This window comes from Leptonychotes weddellii, chromosome 9 (genome assembly GCF_054177405.1).
Source record: "Leptonychotes weddellii isolate Sample4059 chromosome 9, ASM5417740v2, whole genome shotgun sequence".
In the NCBI taxonomy this organism is placed as follows: domain Eukaryota; kingdom Metazoa; phylum Chordata; class Mammalia; order Carnivora; family Phocidae; genus Leptonychotes; species Leptonychotes weddellii.
This window is the reverse complement of record NC_138377.1, coordinates 32,498,545-32,508,028: the sequence shown is the minus strand read 5'-3', so window position 1 is coordinate 32,508,028 and position 9,484 is coordinate 32,498,545. Positions and strand designations below refer to the sequence as shown.

General features: G+C 40.4%; 1 long non-coding RNA gene across 1 annotated transcript; it reads right to left on the bottom strand.

Annotated features, from left to right (window-relative positions):
• Positions 1 to 265: 265 nt before the first annotated feature.
• LOC145723411 (uncharacterized) lies at positions 266 to 3,164 on the bottom strand. The gene is made up of 2 exons (XR_014148423.1): positions 2,727 to 3,164; positions 266 to 386 (listed from the first exon to the last, which is right to left on the bottom strand). It is a non-coding gene; the product is annotated as an uncharacterized LOC145723411 (long non-coding RNA).
• Positions 3,165 to 9,484: the final 6,320 nt, after the last annotated feature.

Here is a 9,484-nt window from a genome sequence, read left to right as displayed (position 1 = left end):
CAAATATACCTTTGAAATGACTCAAATGGAAAAGTGTATATAAAGCTATGGTTTGCTAGGACTGGAAGTTGGCAAAATATCAAAGATGACTGAATTTAATCATTATCATGCATGTTTGGCTTTTGTTGATAAGACAACACTGTTTGGATGAATAATAACATTTGAATGAGTACTAACATGAAAACATACATAATTCACAATTACATCCTAAAAGTTATTGTTTTAGTCCATTTAGAGTGCTGCAACAAAATACCACAGACTGGGGTGGGCTTATAAACAACAGAAATTTATTCTCACAGTTCTGGAAGCTGGGAATCCAAAACCAAGGTGCCAGCATGGTTAGGTTCTGGTGAACGTCTTCTTCTGGATTGCAAACTGCCTACTTCCTGCATGGAATACAGGAGGGATCTCGCTGAGGTCTTTATTATAAGGGCACTAACCCCATGAGGCTCCACCCTCATGACCTAATCCCAAAGACCCCCAAATGCCCCACCTCCTAATACCATCACCTTGGGCATTAGGTTTCAATATATGAATTTTGAGGACACACAAATAATGAGACCATAACAGTTATATCTCTTGCCTTTGTTTCAGAAATTCACCAATTATTTTTTTAATTGAACTTTTATATAATTTATGTTCTATTATCTAAAGAATAAAAAATAAAATGTAATTGTTTTTCAAATTGTAATTCCAAAGTAACAAAGTTTGAATATATATTTACCCCAAAGAGTAATTTATAGTATTAAAATGGAAAAATTTTTAAATTACATGGGGCACCTGGGTGGTTCAGTTGGTTAAGCGTCTACCTTCAGCGCATGGTCATGATCTCAGGGTCCTGGGATCAAGCCCCGCATGAGGCTCCCTGCTCAGTGGGAAGCCTGCTTCTCCCTCTCCCTCTGCCTGCCGATCTGCCTACTTGTGCTCTCTCTGTCAAATAAATAAATAAAATCTTAAAAAAAAAAAAAGCATGCATGTTATGTCTAGACCTACCTGTATACAAATTTAAGAGTTACTCTGAAGGGTTTAATAGTGCAGAATATACCTCAGCTGTTAGCTACAGCGGTACAAATACTGTGCTAATTCCTGAATAGCTCTGGAACCATGAAACAGAACATGAAGAGAAGCAAGAAAATGGGACTACAGGAAAATGATACTTAATTAAGCAAGAAACTACTGCATTTTGGCTCCCTGAGGAGAATTAGCTGGACTAACTAGTCTTTTCTTCTTACCCAAGTGCTTCTGTTTAACTCGGTCCTGCCTTCAAAGTAATGTTCATCCCTGCCACCAGCAACAACGCAAAACTTCACGGCATTCCGACACAAATTTTATTTCAAGGACACGGGGCATAGAAAAAGACAAATAAAGGCCATTCTATTCCTAATTTGTTTAGAATTTCTACCAGGATGGACATTGGATTTTGTCAAATGCTTTTTTGTGTCAACTGTGATCTGAATGTTTGTGTTCCCCCTTCATAATTCATATGTTGAAATCTTAACACCCACGGGGCACCTGGGTGGCTCAATCGGTTAAGCATCTGCCTTCGGCTCAGGTAGTGATACCAGGGTCCTGGGATGGAGCCCAGAGTCAGGCTCCCAGCTCAGCAGGGAGTGTACTTCTCCTTCTCCCTCTGCCCCTTCCCCTGCTCGTGTTGTTTGCTCGCTCACTCTCTCTCTCTCAAATAAATAAATAAAATCTTAAAAAAAAAAAACCAAAAAAGAAATCGTAAACCCCAAAAGTTATGGTATTAGTAGGTGGGGCTGGTGGGAGGTGGTCAGTCATGAGGGGGGAATCCTCATGAACGGGATCAGTGCCCTTATGAAAGAGGCTGCAGAGATATTCCTTGCCCCCTCTACCGTAGGAGGACACAGGGAGAAGGTACAGCTATGAATCAGGAAGTTGGTTCTCACCAGACAACACACCAAATCTACCAGCATTTGAGCTTGGACTTCTAAGCTCCAGAACTGTGAGAAATAAATTTCTGTTGTTTATAAGCCACCCAGCCTGTAGTATTTTGTTACAGTAGCCAGAAAGGACTAAAACAGCATCTCCTGAGATCATCATTTGGTTCTTACCTCTTATTTGTTAGTATGGTGAATATTTTTTTAATCTTTATTTAAATTTTAGTTAACATACAGTACAATATTGGTTTCAGGAGTTTATTGATTGTTTTTATAAGTGAACTCTTACATTCCTAGGATAAAACCCAGTTGGTCATAACGTATTATCCTTTTTATATACTGTTAGATTTTTTTTTTAAGATTATTTATTTGAGAGAGAGAGTGGGGGCAGGAGGGGCAGAGGGGGAGGGAGAGAGAAACCCAAGCAGACTCCATGCTGAGCAGGGAGCCCTACATGGGGCTCAATCTCACAACCCTGAGATTCCAACCTGAGCCAAAACTCTGAGTTGGATGCTCAACCCACTGTGCCACCCAAGTGCCCCTACATACCGTTAGATATGATTTGCTAAACTTGGCAATTGATCTGTGGCTTTCTTTTCTTGGAATATCTTTGTCAGGTTTTGATATCAAGGTAATGCTCTCATCCTAGAATGAGTTGCTGTTTGTTTTCTATTTGCCCCATGAATTCTTTGGGAGTTTTTTCCTTTTCTTCTGTGTTCTTTGGGATTTTTAATTTTATGTCATAAACTCCATACTATGTTTTGTTTGTTTAAAAGGCCAGTTATCTTTTGAAGAGATTTAAATTAAAAAATCATGGATATTTACCCATGTAGTTAGCATTTCTGGTGTAGATATGGTTTCCAGCATAGATATAGATTTCCATCTGATATCATTTTCCTTCTGCCTGAAAAACATTTCAAAGAAATGAGGGATGTCTGGCTGGCTCAGTTGATAGAGCATGTGACTCTTGATCTCAGGGTTCTGAATTCAAGCTCCATGTTGGGTGTAGAGATTACTTAAAAATAAAATCTCTTTAAAAAATTACCATTTAGGGCGCCTGGGTGGCTCAGTTGGTTAAGCGACTGCCTTCGGCTCAGGTCATGATCCTGGAGTCCCGGGATCGAGTCCCGCATCGGGCTCCCTGCTCAGCGGGGAGTCTGCTTCTCCCTCTGACCCTCCCCCCTCTCATGCTCTCTCTATCTCATTCTCTCTCTCAAATAAATAAATAAAATCTTTAAAAAAAAAAAATTACCATTTAAAAGAAAAAAGACCAAAGAAATGAACTGTTTAGCCACAAAAAAGATATGGAAGAACCTTAAATGTGTATTTCTAAGTGAAAGAAACCAGTCTGAAAAGTCTACATACTATGTGCTTACAACCATACAACATTCTGGAAAAGGCAAAACTCTGGAGCCGGTATAAAGATTAGTGGTTGTCAGGGGTTCAGGGAGAAGAGAGGGAGCACAGAGCATTTTTAGGGCAGTGAAACCATTCTGTGTAATATTGTAATCGGGGATACATGAATGTGCATTTGTCAAAATCCATAGAACAGTACAACACGGAGGGAAAACCCTAACTATGGACATTAGTAAAAAAATGTGTCAATATAGGTTTATAATAATGAGTGTACCACACTGACACAAAATGTTAGTAATAAGAGAAACTGTGGGGCTGGGGAGGAGATATAAGGTAACTCTACTTCCTGTGCAATTTTCCTATAAACTTAAAACTACTCTGAAAATTAAAGTCTATTTTTAAAAACTATTTGTATTTTTTTATAGTGCAGATCTGCTAGGGATTAATTCTTTTAACTTTTGCATGTCTGGAACATACTTGTTTTACCTTTGTTTTTGAAAGATATTTGTACTTTGTAATATTTGTAATTTTTACGTTGACAATTTTTGTTGTTGTTGTTACTTTGAGGATGTTGTACAACTATCTTCTCAATTTTGTATTTTGATGAGAAATCTGCTGTCATTCTTATCTCTATTTCTCCAGGCATAACATTTTTTTTTTTTAGCTTCTCCTTTCTCTTCATCACTGTGTATCAACTAGGGTTCAAGCAGAGAATCAGAACCAAAAAGAGATTTGTTGCAAGGAATTGGCTTATGTGATCATGGGGGCTGGCTAGGCAAGCCTGAAATCCACAAGACCGGTAATCAGGAAGAGCACTGCAACTCTCAGGCATAGGTTTCTTCTTCTGGGCATAAGCTACATCTGACCTCTACCTGGGGAAGACAATGGGGGCTGTGGACCACTTCTCTCTCTGACCAGTTTATTTCATTTACTTCCAGCTCCTTTCTGGGATTTCAGATCCTTCTGGCCTTATGGTACTATTGCTAGAATCTGCAAGTCTACCTCCATTCCCAGTATATTTTGTGGAGATAGAGATGGAAACAGGCAACATTAAGAAACATACATGGAGGGCGCCTGGGTGGCTCAGTTGGTTAAGTGACTGCCTTCGGCTCGGGTCGTGATCCTGGAGTCCCTGGATCGAGTCCCGCGTCGGGCTCTCTGCTCGGCGGGGAGTCTGCTTCTCCCTCTGACCCTCCTCCCTCTCATGTGCTCTCTCTCATTCTCTCTCTCAAATAAATAAATAAAATCTTTAAAAAAAAAAAAAAAAAGAAACATACATGGAGGGGCACCTGGGTGGCTCAGTTGTTAAGCGTCTGCCTTGGGCTCAGGTCATGATCCCAGGGTCCTGGGATCGAGCCCCACATCGGGCTCCCTGCTCGGTGGGAAGCCTTCTTCTCCCTCTCCCTCTCCCACTCCCCCTGCTTGTGTTCCTGCTCTCGCTATCTCTCTCTCTCTCTCTGTCAAATAAATAAATAAAATCTTTAAAAAAAAAAAAGAAAAGAAATGTACATGGATGTTCAGCTATTTCTGTTATATCATGGTCCAGTATTTGTTTCAGAACCTTGAATAGAAATTTGAATGGATCTAGGGTGCTTGACATTGCCATCCTGAAAGACACTGATGAGAGAATTAATCAGGTTATTTCATGGAATTCCTGGGCTGAGAGAAATCTTGGCTAGATTGTCCCTGGGGCCTATACTTGACTACCATAAAGCTGCCATGGGCTCAGTTTCACCTAAAACCAGAATATTATGTTAAATTATGGACCTCTTCCTTATACCTCCCGCCCCCCCCAACCTGTAACTCCCTTTGCTATATTTTGAGGAGAAAATTCAATTTAGATGCCTCCCTCTACATGATTCTCCCCTTTCACTTTTTTTTTTTTTAAGATTCATTTGTCAGAGAGAGAGAGAGGGAGAGAGAGACAGAGAGCAAGCACAAGCAGGGGGAGTGGGAGAGGGAGAAGCAGGCTCCCCGAGTAGCAAGGAGCCGGATGCGGGGCTCGATCCCAGGACCCTGGATCATGACCTGAGCCAAAGGCAGCCGCTTAACCAGCTGAGCCACTCAGGCATCCCCCCTCTCACTTTTTTTTAAAGATTTTTTTTTTTTTAAGATTTTATTTATTTGACAGACAGAGACACAGCGAGAGAGGGAACACAAGCAGGGGGAGTGGGAGAGGGAGAAGCAGGCTTCCCGCGGAGCAGGGAGCCCGATGCAGGGCTCGATCCTAGGACACTGGGATCATGACCTGAGCCGAAGGCAGATGCTTAATGACTGAGCCACCCAGGCGCCCCTAAAGATTTTATTTTTTTAATGTTCGTGGGGCTCGAACCTACAACCCCAAGATCAAGAGTCGCGCGCTCCACTGACTGAGCCAGCCAGGCACCTCGTTCTCCCTTTCTAACCTTAGAAAGCTCACCCAAAGCAACAGCATGATTCCGCAGAATCCCAGTTCTCCAACCTGATGGCCCATGCATTGTGGAAGCACTTAGGGATGCAGTCCGAGCAGGCTGGCTCGGTGCCTGGGCTCCTTAACCATCACCCTCTGTGACTCCATCTCTATCACCTCTCCCTCTCACCATTTGGAAACAAGAGCAACTGCACCCTTAGAAGCCTGCTTTTGATAGTCTTTCAGCATTCACTTTTTTCCTCCTGAGTAGAAAGTCCTAATAATTTTCCAAAGCTACAAAACAATTTTGACTTTATCTTTTTTTTATCATCCTTAATGACTAGTACATAATCCCTAATAAAAGGGAATCAGACAAGTTAGGAGCATAAGTTTTATTAAAAAGAGACTTCCTTTCAATCCCTTTCTACCTCTTACTCGTATTTCATATTGCACAAGTCGTTTAAAATTCCTGAGCTTCAGTTTCCTTACTTGTAAAAAAAATGGTGGCAATAATACCTAGGCATTTTGTGAGAATTAAATGAGATAATATACCTAAAGCATTTGGCACAGTGCCTCATATACAGTAGATATTCAGTAAATGGTAGCTATTATTGTCAAATTCTTTTTTCTTTCACCACAATGAGTAAAAGTAGAATAATCTGGCATTTCTAAACTCCCTACAGAATGCAAAAATTAACTAATACTCATCACTGCTTAAAAGAGTATGTTATCTAAGTGGAAGATGTTACATAAGCCAAGGGTGCTGTGATATAATACTATTTTAACAAGACCTTTTCAGTTATAAGTAATAGAAAATCTTGACTCAAGGGGCCTACACAGAAGGACACGTAACATCAACAAGTCTGGGTGTAGGGCAGCTCCAAATTTCATTTCAAATTCAGAAGCTCAATATTGTCATTAAGTCTGTCCTTTCCATCTTCTACTCTGCTGTCCGTGGTGTGACCCACTTCCTTCTAGAGTCTGGACAGCTAGAGTAGTTCAAGGGTCACATTCAGCCACAATGTGCAGAAGAAAAGAGGATTACCTCCTTCCTGGGTCTTTTTTGGAAAGCAAGGAAAACCTTCCCAGAAGTTCCTCCAACATATTTCTCATGTCTCCTTGGCCAAACTGGTTGATAGTCACACCTCTAGACCAATCACTGGCTAAGGGAAAGGGCCTTATCTAGCTTGTACTTACCAGGATTTATCTCTTCTCTAAGCATAGGACTGCAAAGAGCGGAACCCAAACAAACATGGAGCTATCGCAGCAAAAAAAAAAAAAAAGAGGGAAATGGCTGTAGGTAAGGAACCAAATGTACCTGTTACACTTAGGATACCAGTTCCTTGAGATCTACTTAGGGTTGCTTCAAATTCCTGTGTTTGAATGCAGTATAATAAAGGATGGAGAAACCTCGGTAGGTTTGTGTCCAGCCAAGACCTGTTATGGAGGACACCTGGCTGGCTCAGTTGGAAGAGCATGTGACTCTCGATCTTGGGGTTATGAGTTTGAACCACACGTTGGGTGTAGAGAGATTACTAAAAAATAAATTTTTTTTTAAAGATTATATTTATTTGAAAGAGAGAGAGTGTGCGTGGCGTGTGCACTCGAGCAGCGGGAGGTGCAGAAATAGAGGGAGAGAGAGAATCTCAAGCAGACTCTGCACTGAGCACACGGTTCCCGCATAGGGGGCTCAATCCCAGGACCCTGAGATCACGACCTGAGTGGAAATCAAGAGTCGGAGCCTTAACCAACTGAGCCACCCAGGTGCCCTTAAAAAAATAAACTTTAAAAACAAAAAGCGGGCGCCTGGGTGGCTCAGTTGGTTAAGCGACTGCCTTCAGCTCAGGTCATGATCCTGGAGTCCCTGGATCGAGTCCCGCATCGGGCTCCCTGCTCAGCTGGGGGGTCTGCTTCTCCCTCTGACCCTCCCCCCTCTCATGTACTTTCTCTCATTCTCGCTCTCTCAAATAAATAAATCTTTAAAAATAAATAAATAAATAAAATAAAATAAAAAAATAAAAACAAAAAGCAGGGTGCCTTGGTGGCTCAGTTGGTTAAGCAACTGCCTTTGGCTCAGGTCATGATCCCAGAGTCCCGGCATCGAGTCCCACATTGGGCTCCCGGCTCAGCGGGGAGCCTGCTTCTCCCTCTGACCCTCTCCCCTCTCATGCTGTTTCTCTGTCTCTGTCTCTTTCTCTCAAATAAATAAATAAATAAAATATTTTAAAAAAATAAAAATAAAAAAAATAAAAACAAAAAGCACTGTAATAGAAAACCCACTGTAACCCTGAAACAACAATAAAACATCAGGAAGGTGTTCCAAGATGAAAATTAGCACCATGTGTATTGCAATAGTATATAATGTACAATGATTTCATATACAATTATAAACACGTTTTCTAAAGGGAAGATTATATAAGAGTGTAGTTTGCCTTTTTTAAGAGATCCTGGGGATCTTCCATTTGCTTTAGCGGCTAAACCAAAGCAGTATTACATCTTTCCACCTTGCCTTTATCCTTAAAAGTTCTTATTAGACGCAACAAAAATGGCATATTGATTTCAAAATCTCATTTACAGTGCATTCAAAATACTTAACAATTCAATCTGTCTGACCTACTCCTACATCCATGTTCCTGGTCATTCTGTCAATTACCTAATACACACTTCCCTGCAAAATGAAGCCATTTTTTTTTTATTAGATTTTTGTTCACAGTTCTCCAAAATCATTTCAACTTGCAGCTGTGCTTAGGAGATTGGAGGATACTAAAATTACAGAGAAAAGATATTGACTTAGGGATTGATTTTTAAATAATTGTGAAGCTCTACTGGCTTAGAGGGTGTTGAGGGATATGAAAGAAAATCATATGAAAATGCGTTAAGAGGAGAACTTAACATTACTTTATAAAACTCTAACTTAAATTGATATTTGGGCCTCTTGACATTTCAAAACTTAATGTGTGATTCCCAGTAAAATCCCAGAATGATTTTGCTTCACATTTTAAAAGCCTACCTTTCTTCCCTAGCTTTCCACCCTCTGCTCACCATGGCATGACGATCCAGTCAATGACTAACATGGGCGACGTCAAGAGGTCTCACATCTGTGCTGTGAAACACATACTAATCCTTGGTGCAGGGCAATGCATTGTTTACCCTATAAAGCTATGTGAACAACGGAGGGAAATTTGTTAACAACATTAGAACATGGAATTTTTCTTAGGCGGAATAGCCATACATTTTCCATGGAAAAAGTGTGTGCGTGTGTGTGACGGGGCCACTCCCTCTGCCTAAATTGAAAGGATTTTAAAATGTAAACTCACAATCTCAGACCATTTATTTCCGATTACTGGGCCAATCAATTTAACTATGAGAAATGGATTTGACATTCTTGTCAGTAAGAGTTGAAGGCATAATTTAATCATTAAAGTTATTCGGATGTACATTTATACTCCCTACTGGCAATGTTTCTCTTCTACTTATTCATTTGTCCATGAAATTAAATACAGGTTTGAAACATCTATAATTACCCCAAAACACATCGGGCTGTAAACTGCCTTTGAAGAATTAAACTACCATATTTTATTTGTCAAATAAACTTTTATGTACAAATATCTACTCGCAAATGAAATTAGGGTAAATCTGTGGCTATAATAGAAGTAGTCTGCTCTAAACAAAAGTCCAGGGCCAGATGGCTTCCCAGGGGAATTCTACCAAACATTTAAAGAAGAATTAATACCTATTCTTCTGAAACTGTTCCAAAAAATAGAAATGGAAGGAAAACTTTGATCCCCAAACCAGACAAAGACCACATCAAAAAGGAGAATTACAGACCAATATCCCT